The following is a 15,122-nucleotide window of genomic DNA, read 5'->3' as shown; positions in this document are numbered from 1 at the left end:
GAACACCGATTGATGCAATGACCAACCATGATTCCAGAAAACCAGTGATGAAGCATGTTTCATCATCAATTATGAAACATTTTTTTCTGACAGAGAGGTCATAGACTCAAGGTACAGAATAAGACATATGTATTTTTTGTACATGGCTAATGTGGGATTTTGTTTTTCCTGATGATATGTACTTCTTATGAGAGTTTATTTGTTTTCCATTTGGGGGTGGGGAGGTGGAAAGAAGAAAAAATAGATTTTTGTTCATTGAAAAAAGCTGAATTAAATTTTTACAAATCATTTTTCCAGTTTCTTTACTATTTTTAATATCATTTGTCCAGCAACAATAGCCACTCCATTTCTCTCCACCTATCCATATTCTATGCATCCTCTTCAAGACCAAACTAATATCTCCGATAAAGGTCTGATATCGAAGATACCTAAGGAACTGATTTAAATATATAAAAACAAGATCCATTCCCCAACAGATTAAAGATCAAAGGACAGATCAACTATCCATGGCAGCCTTTTCCTCAAATAACAAAGATTGTTTCTGGCAAAGACTACAGTGTGACTGCAAACTCAAAGTTGGTTGTTGGCACATCAACAGGAGGGAGAAAGTTGTCTTAATTTGGTCCAGCGCAATGTGAATATCTTTAAATTCATCATTCCCAATATTGTTAAATACAGCCCTAATTGCAAGCTGCTTATTGTTTCCAGGCCAGTGGGTATTTTGACATATGTGGCCTGGAAGCTAAATGGCTTTCCTAAGAACCCTGTTATTGGAAGTGGTTGCAATCTGGATTCTGCCCATTTCCATTACCTAATTCGGAGGAGAGTGTCCATTCTTCAATTTAGACAATTGACTAACACTTTGACAGTGTTGTCAAAAGGAAGACTACAAGCTATCAACAGCCATGTGAAAAAAATCTCCAAATTACTAATAGAAAAATGCAAGTTAGCATGAGATTCTATTGCACAAAAAGGATATTTACAGTTGTCAGATGGGGCAGTGGGAAAACAGGCACACTATCAGTACAGATGTGAATTAATCAAATAACGCTGGAAAGGGGGTCTATAAAATTTTTTTTTTAGACAATTGGGGTTAAGTGACTTGCCCAAGGTCACACAGCTAGTATGTATCAAGTGTTTGGTCTGAAGCCAGATTTGAACTCAGGTCCTCCTGACTTCAGGGCCAGTGCTCTATCCACTGCGCCACCTAGCTGCCCCAGGATGTCTATAAATTAAGGAAGGCTAAACAAACTATGGTTTGTGGATATAATGAAATATTATTTCCTCATAAGAAGTAACAAAAGGGTTTTATTGAGAAACCTGGAAAGACTTGTATAAAGTGATGCACAGTGAACAGAACCTGAAAATTTTGTAGAATAACAACACGGCAAAGACAATCGCCTTGGAAAGACTTAAGATCTTGGATCAATGACTGCAGTGACCAGCCACAATTCAGAGACACTGATGATGGAGGTAGCATGCTATCTACCTGCTCAAGGTACAGAATGAAATGTACCTTTTTGGATACCACAAACATAAAGATTTGTTTTGCTTTGCTATGCATATTTATTACAAAAGTTTGGAGTTTTTCTCAATTTGTAAAACTTAAGACATTCTATGATGTAAGTTATGTCACCTGGGGAATGACAGTGACCAGTATGGCACAGCAGTGCTCAAACCAGGACAGTCTAGGTGCCCAGGGGTTCTGAGGTCCCTAGCACTTTGTTCTGAGTCCCATATAGGGTCCTAAAGACCAAGTGTTCCAAACCTCAAAGATCCAGTGGGGCCTAACCTTGGGAAGCAGAGGTCAGGGCAGCCATGTGGACAATCAAGATGGACACCAAGCAGAGGTGACCAGCCCATCCAAAAAGCACAGAAGGGGGCAGAGCCTAGCCTGGGAACAAATACCCAAGTTAGAAAATAAAGCTGGAGAGAGGAAGAAACCAAGGACAATACCAACCAGAGGGCAAAGATAAAAAGAATCCACTGATCACTCTCTGAAAGGAACTCCAAAAACAAAAAGTCCCAGCAATGTCATGACCAAAACCTCCATATTACCATAGCTGAAGTATATGAGAAGAAAAGTAACAAACAGGAACAAAGGAGTCAGATGAATAGGTACCAAATGAACCTAACTCTTATCTGAACTGGACAAACAACAGTTGAATACATGTACACACCCATACACAAAAAGTTTGGGATAAAAATACGTCAAATTCAGAAGGAAAACAAGCAGGACGTCTGTAGAGGGAGGTTAAGAGTGGGAATAATACTAAGGAGGAAATAATCCTAAGAAATCCTAAGAAAAATAAACTTCCTAATCCTGAAAAGAAGATTAAAAGAATTTGAAGCCAAGGGTATGCAAATCATTTCAGTAATAGCTTAGCAAATTGTGATATACAGATGGAATGCAATATCATTGTACCTTAAGAATTGACAAAAGGAGACAATTACAGAAAAATCCCAGGTAATATCAATCAATGCAAAGTGAAATGAGCAGAGTTAGAGCAATTTATACCAGGACAACAACACTGCAAAGAAAACCGGCTTGTGAAAGAACTCCAATCAAATGATGAAACAACTCTGTCTCCAGAAGACCTATGTTATTCACCTCCTGACAGCAAGGTGATGGACTAAAAGTGCAAAAACTGCAAAAATGCAAAGAGAGAGAGAGACAAAGATATGTGTGTGTGTTTTGGACATGGCCATTGGGTGGATTCATTTTGCTTAATTATGATTATTTGTTAAAAGAGGTTTTTTGTTTTTGTTTTTCCCCTTTCTTTTCATTGGAGGGCTTATGGAGGAGAGAGCAAGTTAGCGACAGTGACGTCACAAAAAGCGAGCCAATGAAACATTTTTTAAAATGCATAGAAGAGAATAAAAGAAAGTTCACAAGGAATCAAAGAAAAGACAGTTTCGAAAATAATATTGGAATTTATTATGTATTTTTAAAAGGAAGTGTCATGAAATAGACGTTCACATTTTCATGCAAATTTTTTGTGTATGTGGAAATGCTCTCTTGTGTAAGTATGGAATTAAAACATTATTAAATAAAAGAATCAATCAATAAACATTTATTAAATATCTACCATGTGCCAGGCACTGTGGTAAGTGCTAAGCTAAGAATGCTACCTATCTTAGTTTTGGTCTGTGGTTGCACTAAACATTTAACCAGAATATTAATAAGGAAAAAACAGAAGTTTTTATCTTCTGTCCCTGAACACCAGGCTATAGTAAATGTTAAAAGAATTAGATCACCAAAAATTTGATGCTAACAGAAGAAAACAGATGGTCAAGGATAATCAGTCCATCCCTGTATAATCATGATTTGAATTTCTATAGAGTGCTTTTGGATTATTTTAATAATTATAGGTTCTCATAACTTTTTTTGCTCTGTAACAATATCATAGCTGCTGGAAAACCAAACTCTACCCAAATCCTAAGGAAGGGAAGATTTTATAAACCTCTTCCCAAGACAATACTGACCTAGGTCTCTGAAAGATATTTCAATAGGAACAATTTTTCTTCAGCCAAAGTTTTTTTAGTCTTTGGTGTTTACTCTGTTGCACAAATGTAGCTAATTAAGAAAATATTGTAATTAAACCCTGATCTTTCAGGGTCCTTCTAGCCAAGGACATTATAGTCATACAGGACAACAAAAGATTTTTAAAATGAATGTTGAGCTACCATCAATATATCAGCACTTCTTGATTATGGATTTATCACCCAGACCAAACCAAATGCCATAAATAAAGCACCTAAGTATTAAGTCAGAGTTTGTCTGCTTGTAGACATCATTATGCCTATGAGTAAGTCTTCAGTTGCCAGGTAGTTAGAACCAGCAAGCATTTAGTCTGCTTTTGAAATGACTTTCTTTTGCTACCTTCCCTAAGCCTCTAACTTAGAATTAGAAAGTCTCCTGCAACTCCAATAAATGATTGTTTATCAGTCTACAGTTGTGCCTCAGACCTCTTCAGGGGCTGCATTCCAACAAACTGCAACATGCTGTGTAGGTCTGAGGCACCAGCTATATTCCCTTAGCCTCTAAGATGTTCTGGGTTTACCACACAAATAAGTGGTTGGCAGAAAGCCAGAAGAGAAAGGTTGGTGAAGCCAGGTGAGGCTATTGGCTATTCTACAACCTCCACATCTTTGTTCTAAATTCTGGCTTTTCCCATACACGTGTGGCCTGCCACAAGCCTCTACAAAAGAGAAATATAACAATGAGAAACAAGACACTCCATCTCTCAGCCCCAGGCATTTTCTCTGGCTGTTCCCAATGCCTGGAATGCTCTTCCTCTTCATCTCCATCTACTGCCCTCTCTGGCTTCCTTTAAGTCCTAACTAAAATCCCATCTTCTGCCAGAAGACTTACCCAAATCCTCTTAATTCTAGTGCCTTCCCTCTCTTAACTATTACCTGGTGTATAGCTTGTTTCTACATATTTGTTTATTTGTTGGCTCTCTGATCAGATCTTGACTGTCTTTTGCCTCTTTTTGTATCCCTAGCACTTAACACTGTGCCTAACACACGAGTGCTTAATAGATGTTTACTGACCAACAATAAGATGCTCATCTCTATCTCATAAGCTGTATGTCTATAGGAAAAGTCAAATGTCGTCTCATCAGCAGTTAGAATCTTGGAGACATAGAATGTCAATGCTGAAAGGGATCATCCAGTGCAACCATTTTACACATGAGAAAACTGAGGCCCAAAGGAGAAAAACAACTCTCTAAGGACTTAGACTAAGGAAAAAAAAATTTATATGCATATAGAAGGTCTCCAGAGCAGCTGGGTTGCACAGTGGTTAGAGCACTCAGTTTGCACACAGGGAGACTCATCTTCCTGAGTTCAAATCTGGCCTCAGACATTTAGTAGCTATGTGACCATGAGCAAGTTACTTAACCCTGTTTGCCTCAGTTTCCTCATCTGTAAAATGAACTGGAGAAGGAAATGGCAAGCCACTCCAGTATGTTTGTCAAGAAAACCCCAAAATGGGGTCACAAAGAGTCAGACACAACAGAAACAACTCAACAACAACAGGTCTCCATTTTTGGAGACCTCCATAATGAAGGGAGGGTCTAAAGCAATCTGGGGGAGCCTGCTTCTGAAAAGGCATGATGACATGGAATGGGAGTGGCTTCTGGTACATGATTCTGTTACTGGTTCTGGTCTGCTAACTAATGCCAAAGAGCTTTAATATTGACTGACACATGGCTGGAATTGGGATTCATTCAAAATGCACTTGTCAGTCAGGGCCTGGTCAATCTCTTTCCTTCCTGCTGGGCCACATTCCAGTGAGAGGCAATGCTCTAAAGGAAGAGGCATCTCCAGGAAAGGCTGACTTTTTGGCTTCTGTTCTCTACCTCTTCTCACTTATTTTTTCCTGTTTTGGGTGAAGGATATTGAAGAAGTCTATGACCTTTGAAAGGTCAGGAGAGAAAGCCACCAGAATCTGGGAGCTGGAATTCGTGTCAGAATTTGAGAGAAGTGAGACAGTAAGGAGCAAAGTCCTAAGTGACCTGCCTAGTACTGTTCAGAAGTAGAGATGTAGATCCTTCCATCCATCAATCATACTGAATTTGGAAGTGAACTTGGTGGGGCAAACGCCATGTGAGAACCATATTAAGTCCAAGCCTACTCACCCCAGAGACTAAGATAGTGTATGTGACAGAGTGTCCCCAGCTTTGGGGGGAAATGTTTATACTGCTGCTCTTGCTATATCTGTAGTAAATATCCCTTTGTAAAAGCTGTTAATTGGTTGAATGGAACTGGGATATTAATTACTGGCTACTGACAGTGGTAAGAATACACTGGGATGAGGGCTCAGACAGATAGCATTAGAGAAAGACACCTCCACCCCTTAGGAGTACTCCTTAGAATAGTTAAGGTGAAATGTATCCAGTTTCTTTCTCTGGTTATTGGTTTTATTCAGCCTAATTTTATAACCCCAGGTTAGAAGCCAAGCTCATACACAACCCAGGCAGAAATCCTCTATAAACTTCTTTGAGGTGAAGGGATTCATAATGATCCCCAAGTCTGACACATCTCCTTTCTCTGCACTTTTGCACCCTGTTACACATGCCTAAAATGCACTCCAACCTTTTAAAAATCCCTAGCTTCATTTAAGGCTCAACCCAGGTTCCACCTCCCACCTGAATGCTTTCTTGATCTTCTCTAGTTTTAATGTCCTCTCTCCTAAAATTACTTTGCACATACTTATCTGTGGGTTGTATTTCTCCCCACTCCCAGCAGACTTAAGTTCCCAGAGAATAGAGACTCTTTAATTTTTGTCTTTGAATACCCAACACTTAACATAGTGCCAGAGCACATTCCTGATAAATATTTGTTGAACTGAATTGGATTGCATCTCTGTTCCCTTAGACAGAGGGCAGACGCAGGCTATCCTAGCACCTTTTAATTTTATGCAGGCTTGTATATTTATAGCAAGCAGGTTTACTATGACATCAGTAAGCCTCAGCAGCAGAAGCTATTCCCATCTGTTGCCTGTAAACCTAACAGGCATGAACCAATCCCACTGCCAAGTACTGCTTAGGAAATTGGAAAGACTCACTTTGGTAACTAATAAAAACCATTATATGGGCACCTTTACCTGACCTTGGACTGTTGTGTTCCCAAATCTCCTGTTGCTAATTCTCCTCTTTTATAGCATTTTAAAGCCAATTTTCAAGCGAGTTTCATAAAAATCACTCAGACACAGGAAATCAGAGACCGAGGAAACTCTATGACATAGAGCTTAAAAGAGAGATTCAAGGGGGTGTGGGGATATTCCAACTCTTTTTGACTTTGTGCTCAATTGAAATGTTTGAGAGATCAATAGGGTATTCATGTTGGGACCCAGGACTGGAAGGAAATGGTGCTTACCTGCTAGAGCTGGAGCTTATCTTTGGGATTTTGTACCATCTGTTACATCTGATCCTGGGGAGCAAAGGCTTCAATTAATGAAGGTCTCACTAGCCTATTAACGAACCAATCAATCAATAAGCATTTATTAAGCAGCTACAAAGACAAAAAAAAAAATTGCCCCTTTCCCTATGGAGCTTACATTCTATCGGGAGGCAAACATATATAAGTACATACAAAACATATGCAATACACGTCACATAGCCCACAAAGAGGGTCTCCTGCCTAGACAAAACTGTCTATCCCTGAGAACTTGACGGTGTCCTGGGCTTTCTAAGTAATTAGTGGTACTTATAGGAATTTCAGTTTAGAGGGAGTTTCCAATTGCCCTTCACTCTTGCTTAGAAAAAAGAGTTACGGTCAGTCTCTTTTTTGGATCCCAGCATCCAAAATAAACATTTTTAAATTTTTAAAAAATTTTGCTAAATACATCTCCTCTCCTTGATTAGCTGTCTGGCTCCCTGAGGAAGTCCTTTCTAACCCTAGCACTCTGCAAAGTATATACACTGCAAGGACTTAGTATGGATGAAAACAGGCTATTCACCTACTCAACAAAGCTTCGGAAAGGATAAACTGTCTCCTTAAGTATACACTGAGTGGGAACAAAGCACAGCAGATAGAGGGGCTGACACTGGAGTCAGAAAGACAATTCAGGCTAGGTTTCTGATATATACTGTGCCTTACGCAACTAAGTTACAAAAGAGTTGCAAGTCTACACCAAACAAATCATATATCCACACCAAAATAAAAATAAACAACTGAAGTACTAACATAGTCCCATTGCCTTTCACACAGTTACCGGGACATTTAGCTAATGAAAATTACTTGGATGATTTCAATGGCCTCCCCAAAAATGCACAACTGATATGTATTGGGAGCCCAAACATTCCTGTTAAGACATGTTTCATAGAAAATTAAGGGTTTTTTTTTCTATTGAAGCTCACATCAGTACAAAGCCTGGCTTCACTGCTGATGTCTCAAGTTCCCACTGTGTTTGCCCTCTAAATTCAGTATATCTAAAGTCCGTATCCTCCATTTCTGATCGGCGAAGAGGTTAAGCAAAATGCATTATTTTTATTGTTGTTTCTAGCAATCATCAAGAACAGTACTGTGAGCCCTGGCCAAGGCTAGAGGGCAGCAGTGCTACATCAAGAGCCACAGACTGTCTGGATTCGGTCATTCCTCCCCTCGGAGACCAGATCAGAATCTCAGCCTTTGTTCCAGCATTTTCCGTGGGTGGGGGTGTGTGTGTGTAATTTTCCTTAGAATCATAGAATTTTAGAACAGGTGGATTACCTAGTCCAGGGGTCCTTAACCTTTTCTGTGTTATGGACTTTTTAGAAAGTCTGGTGAAATCTATGAACGTGTCTGAATAACATTTTTAAATGCATAAAATAAAATACACAGGTTTATAAAGGAAACCAAATATATTGAAATAGTTATAAAAATACTTTTTAAAGGTTATAGTCCATAGGTTAAGGACCCGTGATTCCAGTTCACCTCACCCTCTATTTTAAGAAGGGTGGACTGGGGCAGAGAGACTAAGGTAACTGCCAAGGTCTCCGACTAAACTTTTATTTAAAACTAATTATTGCCTTGTGTAGAATATGTGTGTGTGTGTGTGTGTGTATATGATTACTACGTGGGGAAACAGGCTTTAAAGGGCAGATGAACTCGCCAGAATTAAGAGCAGGGGCTGGACCGGGAAAGACCTGAAGAAAGTGGGATTTGGGCTGTCTTGAAAGAAGCCAGAGAAATCGAGGCAGAAGTGAAATGGAAGAGAGGATTCCACGTTTGAGAGCCAGCCAGCACAAAGGCAGAGTCAGGAGGTGAAGTGTTACCTGTAAGGAACAGCAAGGAGACTGGTATTGCTGGCTCACAGTGAGGAAGACTGGAAAGGTAGGGAAAGGCCAGGGCCTTAAATGCTGAATTGTATATTTGATCCCGGCGGTAATAGGGGGCCACTGGAGTTTATTAAGTGAGAGGCTTCACCAAAGAAATGGCATTTGAAGTAAGTCTTGAAAGATGGATAGATTTAGTAGGCAAAGAAGCTGTGAGGTAGGAATGGGGAGTAGCATTCCAGGCATAGAAAATTGCACGAGCAAAGATACAAAGGTAGGATTGTACGGGACATCGAAAGATTATGGGCAGAGCTCCCGGGGCTCGGCCGAATGATCGCCCGCACGGACAGAAGAGATGACAGGCAACAACCCCGATGCTGCAGTCCACTAGTTGCGTCGAGTCGGCGACCCGTGAGGGGGGCTCCTAGCCCCTCCTCTCCAGACCGCGCCAGCCCGGCTTGTCCCTGGACCGGGAAAGTCCAGCGTGGGCGGGTCCCAAGCGGCGCCCGAGAGGATTCTTTGGCGCCCCACCCCTCACCCGGGCCCTCCAGGTGTGCGGCCAAAATGCTGAACGGAGGCTGCGGCGAAGAGCGCGCCCAGTCTAGTGCTCCCAGGCTGCGCCACCTCCCCCAGCCGCGCCCCCGACACACACACCTCACCTGTAGCCCAGGGGCAGGGTCCGCAGGATCTGCGGCTGAGCCGAAGGGCTCGGGAACCACGCCCCCCACCCCCACCCCTGGCCGGGGCCGCCTCCGCCCCCAGCTTCTCGGGAGAAACTTTTATTAACTCTGTGTGTTTTAACGCCTTTATCTTTTCTCTAAGCGGGGGGGGGGGGGGAGTTTTGGGACACTTGGCCGGGGCTCATTTGGAAGCCCCCATTTGTTTCTAGAGGCAATGGAATGGGCAGACAACGCTGCTGGTAGAGAGAAAGAAGTTCAACAGAACGACCCCCAAACAACGGGAGGTTGCCACTTTCACCTATTTTCACAAGAAATGGGGGCTGAACATTTGTAACATGCCAAAAAGGAGCTGTTCCTGTGTGTGCTTATGTGCTTATGTTTTTCTTTGGGTGCGGTGCTGTCTTACCGATACCATTATCGGAATGGAGGACTCCACAGACAACAGCAAAAAAAAAAAATCTCAGTTTGGGTTTTTCTCTGACATTCTTTCATCTTTGCCATTTGTTGGCTTTTTCTGGACACAATTGCTATCCCAGTTAGCACCAAGAAGCGACTAAAATCCAGGAAGGACAAAAAGGAAATGGATGTTCCAGAAACAACCTTACTGGAAACAGCTGCATCTGCATCAGTGACTTCCGAGTATGACCCAGGAGTTGTTATTGGGGGATCAGGTTACTTGAGTCTACTTCGGCTGCCAGACAAGGAAGAAGGGTGACAGTAATTGAGAGATTTAAAAGAGCCCGACAGGATACTTGGAGAACTGCTAGGAGTGGGGTGTTGGGTGGGGGTTGTGCTTTTAAAGATCCGCGTCTTGAAAATACAGTGGAAGGCCTTGATACACACATCGTAAATGGCTATGTAATTCATGACCAAGGGTGCACTATGGAAATTGAAGCAAACAATCAGGTGCAGAGGGGCTGAACATTTCATCATGGAAGCTTCATCATGAGTCTCCAAAAGGCAGCTATGGCAGAACCCAATACAAAGTACATTGAAGGGGTTGTATTGAAATAACTAGAGGAAGATGATGTTGTGATGGGAATTTGTACAGAGATAAAGAAACTGGAGAAATCAAGGAACTCTGCACCATTGACAGTTGTTACAGATGGGCTTTTTTCCAAGTTCAGGAAAAATCTGGTTTCCAGTACAGTGTCTTTCACATCCCATTTTGTTGGCTTCCTTATGAAGGATGTGCCACAATTTAAAGCAAATCATATTGAGCTCATTTTAGCAGATCCCTAGTCCAATTCTCATCTACCAGATTCGGTTCTTGTTGATATTATGGAGAAGTGCCAAAAACCTTAAGAGATTATGTGGAAAAGAAAATTAATCCACAGTTACCTGATCACATAAAAGAAACATTCCTACAGAGAATTCAGAATGATCCTTGGAGATCTATGCCTGAAAATTTCCTTCCTCCTTCACCAGTAAACAAAGTGGCTTTCTTCTTATCTGAGATGCCTATAGTATTTGGCACCTTCTTATTGGTTGGGGAATGAGCATTGTTTTTAATGCTATAAAAATATGCTGGAGCCTGCTAAAGAGCCTCTCCAGCCTTTATGATGAGAGACTGGTTCTCCAGACCAAAAATTCATTCTGTTGGTCAAGAAGAAAGTCCCACACATTTGTTTTTAATGTTCTTGCTCAGACTCTTTATGAATTATTTTGTGGCACAGATGAGTCCCTGCATCAGTTTAAAAAAGCATGTTTCCTTTACTTCAAGCTTGGTGGAGAATGTATTGCTAGTCCAATTGAGTTGCTCTCTATACTATCACCTAATCCCATAACTCAGACGTTTCTCTACTGTTGTATTATATGCTGTTTACTTTTATTTTAAGTCATAACCCTGGATCACAAAACCACAAGCCTTTTCCAGTAGTGGTGCTGTCTTTTACACTTGCTATGTCGTATTTCCTTTAATTTATTCAGGAATTAAATACTACATATATTAAATTTAAGGGAAGCTCATTAGATAATGAATACATAGAACTCACCAGAGTTTAAAATTAACAACAAAGCTATGAGTGACTGCCTGCCCTCCACCCCTGGCCTAGCACAGTGGGGCCTCCCACTCTATCCTGAAGTAGCATGCTGGAGCTGCCTGCCTGTGGGTCCTTCACCCCCTCCTCCTCCAAAGGCTAGCTCCCAGTGACACACAGTTCATTTCATGGGCTGGCTTTATTTGCACATAAAATGAGAAACCATTCAGTGAAGCCTTTTCTGTCCAAGCCTTAAGAGACTTTTGGGAGGACATGTACTACTGCATGCTAAACTGTTAACTACAACACAGTTGTAGACAGCCCAATTTGGCTGAGAACAAGAGTATGTGAGGGAGAACAGTGAGAGATAAAGCTGGAAAGATAAGTAGGAGACAAATTGTGGAGATAATGAACTGGGCTGAGTTCTTAGGCTTTATTAAGTGGGATGAGGAAACCCATTGAGGACTCCTTAGCAATGAAACAGTGGCATCAAATCAGGTCATTAAGGTGTTGTATCATCAAGGTGTTATATCTGCCAGTAATTTGTAGGCTATATTGGAAAAAGGAGAGAGGGAATAAGCATTTATTTAGAGCCTACAATTTGCTAGGCACTGTGCTAAGCCCCTTATAAATATTATCTCATTTCATCCTCATAATAATCCTGGGAGGAAGGTGCTGTTATTGTCCCCATTTTATAGTTGAGGAACTTGAGGCAAACAGATGTTAAGTGACTTGCCCAAAGTCATGCAACTAGTAAGTATCTGAAGCTGAATTTGAACTCAGATTTTCCTGACTCCAGGCACATCACTCTATCCAATGTACCACCTAACTGACACCAAGATATTGAGGGTAGAGGGGTGGAGATTGAAAGTGGGAAAACTGGTTAAGAGATCATGGACAACAGTCCAGATATGAAGGCCTGAACTAGGAAGTGACTGTAGAATTGTGGAGGCAGAGAAAAGAGATATTCCAAATATAGAATCAACAGGATTTGATGAATGACTGGAAATAACAAGAGAGGAGAGTAAAGGAGTGAAAGATGACACCAAAGTTTTGAGTATGAGTGCATAATGGTACCATCAACAAAAACAGATGAATCAGAAAGAGGAACGGGTTGTTGTGATTAATTCAGACTTGGATGCTTGGTGTTTGATACCCCAGTCAGATATCCAAATGTAGCTATCCAATAAGTTGGTGGTTGTCCTTCATTCTCAAAGAAGACCAAAATGACATCACTATGTTGGAGTCAAGGGACAGTATGTCCAACTGTGGCTAATCAGACCAACATGAGCTCAGAATGCTCTACCACAGGTTGGGCACAAACAGTGCATATGAACATTTGGAATGGAGATGTCTAAATTTGCACATCTCACATTTCCTTTGAGCTACTGCAGTTCTGCTTTGCTCCTAGACCATAGTGCTTTCTTTGATGAGGATCCGCCATGCTGGTTGGTCCTATGGCAGTGTCTCCAATGTCTCACAACCAATTCCAAAGTTTTTCAGAGACCTTGAGAGTATTTTTTTTTATTGATTCTTTTGAACTCTGTGTGAGTATTTCCCTGGTGTGAGTTCTCTGTAAAACAGTCTTAGGCAAATATACATTTGGCTTTCAAACAACATGGCCAGCCCATTGGAGTTGCACTCTGTAGTAGAGTTTGAATGCTTGGCAGTTTAGCTCCAGAAAGGATCTCAGTGTCTGGTACCTTATCTTACTAGGTGATCTTCAGAATCTTCCTAATTCACTTCAAATGGAAGCAATTCAGTTCCCTGGCATAGCACTGGTATACTGTCCAGGTTTCACACGCATATAACAATGAAATCAGCATAAGGGCTCTGTAGACCTTCAGTTTGGTAGGCAGCCTAATGCCTCTTCTCTCCCATACTTTCCTTTGGAGCCTCCCAAGCACTGAGCTAGCTCTGCAAATAAGTGCATCAACATCATCATCTGTGTACATCCCTGGAAAGTATACTGCCAAAGTAAGTAAATTTATCCACAGCATTCAAAATTTCTCCATTTGCTATAACCAATATTTCCATGTATGGATGGTGTGGTACTAGCTGGTAGAGAACTTCTGTTTTCTGGGTATTGATTGTTAGGCCAAAATTAGCACAAGCAGCAGAGAATCAATCCATACTTTGCTCCATCTTGGCCTTAGGGACTGCATCAGGTACATAATCATCTGAGAACAGAAAGCTGCACACCAACTCTTCCTCCAGTTTAGTCTTGGCTTGTAGCCTTTTCAAGTTAAATGATTTACTCTCACTGTGGTAGCTGATCATGATGTTTTCATCTTTGTTGAAGGCTTCTGACAATATTGTAGAAAACATCATGCGAAAAATCATGGGAGCAAGCATATAACCTGCTTCACTTCATTGGTGACTGGAAAAGAGTGAGAGAATCATCCTTTATCCAGAACCGGTGCGAACACAGGTTCACACTAAACTGGTGTACAATCCTGATGAACTTCTCCAGGTAACCAAATTTTGCCATGATCTTCGATAAGCTCTCACAAATGAGAGCATTAAAGGCCTTGGTCAGGTTCATGAACATTGTATACAGACCCCTATTTTGCTCCTGACATTTCTCCTGGAGTTGTCAGGCAACAAACACCATGTTGACCATTCCTTGGCCCTTTCTGAAGCCACACTGGCTCACAGGGAGATAACCATCTTCCAGGTGAAGTACCAGCCTATTAAGTAGGACTCTGGAAAGAATTTCGCCAGTAAAGACTAAGAGAGAGATCCACCTTGTGATTGTCATAGGACAATCAATTTCCTTTACCTTTATAGAGATGGACAATGGAGGAATCCTTTAACTCTTGGGGGATAACCTCCTCTTTGCCCTATAACCTGGAAAATTTCAATCAGCTTTTGTATGAGCAGTGGACCCCTACCTTGTAAATCTCAGCTGGAATAGAATCAGCATCAGGCACTTTGCCACACAAGAGAAGCCCAATGGCATTCAAAACTTCTTCAGTTGAAAGCTACAGAGATACTGACTTCAACCTGAGGCACGACCAACGGCTTCAGCATTGATTGATGACGATCTGTTGATAACACCATGGAAACGTGTAGACCATCTCTCTAGGATCATGTCCTTATTGCTAATCACTGTGACTCTATCTGCACTGAGTAAGTTCAGATTCACCGTAGATCTTTGGCCCATAAATAGCTTTCAGCATATCTTAAAGTGCTTTGGATCGTTACTATCAATGTAAAACTGAATTCATCTTCCTTCTTACTAAGCCAAGGTTCCTGCATCTCCAAGCTTCACTTGCACTTTACTTTTTATGCAGTTAAATGCTTCCTTCTCAGAGACAGATGAACTATCCTGCTGGTAAACCGTGGGGAGTTTTGTTTCTTGGCTTAGCAGCTTCTGAATTTCCCCATCATTTTTGTAAAACCAATTTTGATGTTCGCAAGGGCCAGATGAGTAAATGTGATCCTGTATACCAAATCTCTGAAATCTGCCCATTCCTTTTCTGCTCCACTGTTGCCAACCAACCATGTGTTGGCTCAGCTTTCCTTCCAAGTTAGCAAGGAACTGTGCCCTCTCAAATAAGGCTCTAATCTGTTGACATTAACTCTTCTGGTAATCATGTTGCCTTGGGGCTGCTGCTTTTGTTGAATGCAAAATTTAGCTTGGCAAGCATAAGTCCACGATCAGTCCAGCATTCTGTGCTACACACTGCCTTCTT

General features: G+C 41.3%; 1 pseudogene; it reads left to right on the top strand.

The window, feature by feature from the left end:
• The first annotated feature begins 9,095 nt into the window (after positions 1-9,095).
• On the top strand, positions 9,096-11,397 carry LOC110223898 (squalene monooxygenase pseudogene; annotated as a pseudogene).
• The last annotated feature ends 3,725 nt before the right edge of the window (positions 11,398-15,122 follow it).

This window comes from Phascolarctos cinereus, unplaced genomic scaffold (assembly GCF_003287225.1).
Source record: "Phascolarctos cinereus isolate Bilbo 61053 unplaced genomic scaffold, phaCin_HiC Scaffold_1;HRSCAF=81, whole genome shotgun sequence".
Classification (NCBI taxonomy): Eukaryota; Metazoa; Chordata; class Mammalia; order Diprotodontia; family Phascolarctidae; genus Phascolarctos; species Phascolarctos cinereus.
The sequence above is the reverse complement of the archived record's forward strand: the minus strand, read 5'-3'. Positions and strand labels throughout refer to the sequence as shown.